Genomic DNA, 2,477 nt, shown 5'->3' with positions numbered 1-2,477 from the left:
AAAGTGAGTAGGGTTATTCAGACGAAGGATACTAGAGTCAAGGAAAAAAGGAGAAGAAAAAAAAATTTGGAAATCCGAGTAAAAAATAGGTTGGATTTTCTTGGAATGAAGAATTGGGGGAGGGGTCAAGTGTTAGGAGCGTGGATAGAAACGAATTAAAAAAATACACAAGGATCATTTTTATGCTAAAATAGAATTAACACTTTTGTTGTTGTTGTTGTTGTTGTTGTTTAGAAGTTTTGTTTTGGTGGGTGACTACACCTCTACTGTCCGCTCTCACCCTCACCCGCAGGTGTAAATAAACCCATTAGAATATGTTTAACAAGATCAGTTAAAACAAACATTTTATGCTTTTGAGTGGAGGTAATTCCCGAGAGATGGGTGTGATTCCCGAACGTTGGTGTTAAAACAAAAAAAAATAAAAAATGGATTTGATCAAACAATACAGACTTCCTAGAAAGGAAAATTTGTGCACAATATAAGCGATGTGTGTGTGTATATATATATATATATATATATATATATAATTTTGAAGACGACTATAGATATTATCTTCAAACTTGGAACCTATCAAGATAATCAAAAATGTAATAGAGCAATTAAAGAAATAGAAAAAATAGATGATGAAAATGAAATTAAATAAATTGCAATATTAATTTATCCATCAAATTTAAACAAGGAATCATAATAAAGAAAAATCCTTAATCCATAGACTTTTCAAGATATTCACTTTTCATCAGAGGATAAACTTTAGTAAAAAAAAAAAAAAAAAATGCATCAATGGTTGGCATATATATATATATTGGGCTCCTTCAGTCTTCGACAGACTATTGATGACCATGAAGAGGTGCCTGCGTGTGAAATTTTTGTGGCAGAAAGTGTGCAATCCTCAATCACACCTCTCCTGAGTCGACATTGACAAATACGAGTGGGGAGTGAAGTGTATGTACAAGACGACTGGAAACAACTGCTGAGATAAGCAGAGAGCACATACAGCACCTAAAATTCCCAAATGGTCACCCATCTGGTACTAACCAGACTCAACGTTGCTTAACTTCGGTGATCTGACGAGAACCGGTGTGTCAACACAATTATGCTGTACATATATATAATTATATAATAATTATTCATTTATGCCTAGAAATACTAGAGTTTCATGCTTACGCAATCATCAGTGCAGGGTATCAATTCCTGCCAGTCATGAGATTCGAACCCAGCCATTTTTTGCACTATTTGCTGAGCTTGTATCTCAGAGCCACCAAACAATTTCCACAAGAATGAAAAGAATTAAGAACTATTAAATGCTGAATTCAGGCGAGTACAATGACAATCTAGAGTGCTCGCATGAGCGGAAGTCGTGAACATCGCATAGATACTAGTTGACTTCCTTAGTTACAGTTCCGCAAACAGTGCCCATCCTTAAGTATTTTTAAAGGGGCTTGATAATTATAAATAAATAATATTTACCATCGGAAAGCCATGAAGCTGTTCTGTTTTTTAACTCTCTGAAACAGATACATGGTAAACAGTTGATGATTCCCGTTTTCTATCTAAGAATTAAAGTTTAAGATCCCATGTCTACGATTCCCTGTGTTCTTTTGTATTTGTGAATTACCCAGCACCAAGTCTGTGACATATTTTTCTTCGTTTATAATTTGCTCAAAGTTTCCCTAGGCTAGTTATATATATATATACACACACTTTTGTATAAGTCAATCTTTTCTCACTTTTTATTTGTTTCTTCTTTTGTTTTTTTTTTCTTTTCTGTTCACATTTCACCAAGAAGAGAAATAAAAAGTAAAAAAAGATTGATTATATATATATATATATACACACACACACATATATATATATATATATATATACAGGGTGTCCAAAAAGATAATATTTTGGAAATTAATTATGGATAAGTAAAGTATTGAACAATGTACGCAAGTTGTGGAATTGTTTTACCAAAATCAGGGGTCAATTGTTTTGACTCAAACAGCTTATCTATAGCTTTTCATGTAAGAGATAGCTCAAGTTACAACACCATTCGAAACATTGTGCACCGATTTGAAGACCAAAGAACTGTACTTGATCTTCTGCAAGTTGGCAGACCTCAAAACGTCATCACAAATGAAAACAGGGAAAGAGTGAGAGAGAGCGTGAAGCAGCATCCTGAAACATCGATTCGATGATGCTCCATATAACTCGGAATATGTCGAAGCGCACTACACGATATTCTGTACAGTTTAAAACTCCTTCCTTATAAAGTGCAGCTTGTTCAACATTTGAAGCCTGAAGATTTTCAAACAAGGGTTTGAATATGCACTTCAAATACAAGAACTTGTCGATAACGCCCCCAATTTTCTGCAAAAGTTGATTATGTCAGATGAAGCCCATTTTCATTTGAATGGATTCGTTAACAAATAAAATTACAGATTTTGAGGCTCTGAAAATCCAAGGGCAATTCATCAAAAGCAGTTGCATCCCAT

The 2,477-nt window shown here is 34.0% G+C and overlaps 1 pseudogene; it reads right to left on the bottom strand.

Moving 5' to 3' along the window:
* Positions 1–987: 987 nt before the first annotated feature.
* Positions 988–1,104, bottom strand: LOC145260150 (5S ribosomal RNA; annotated as a pseudogene).
* Between the last annotated feature and the right edge of the window lie 1,373 nt (positions 1,105–2,477).

This window comes from Euprymna scolopes, chromosome 35 (genome assembly GCF_053919585.1).
Source record: "Euprymna scolopes isolate OS-2025 chromosome 35, ASM5391958v1, whole genome shotgun sequence".
NCBI classification, from domain to species: domain Eukaryota; kingdom Metazoa; phylum Mollusca; class Cephalopoda; order Sepiida; family Sepiolidae; genus Euprymna; species Euprymna scolopes.
Note: the sequence above shows the minus strand (reverse complement) of the source record. Positions and strands in the feature narration are given on the sequence as shown.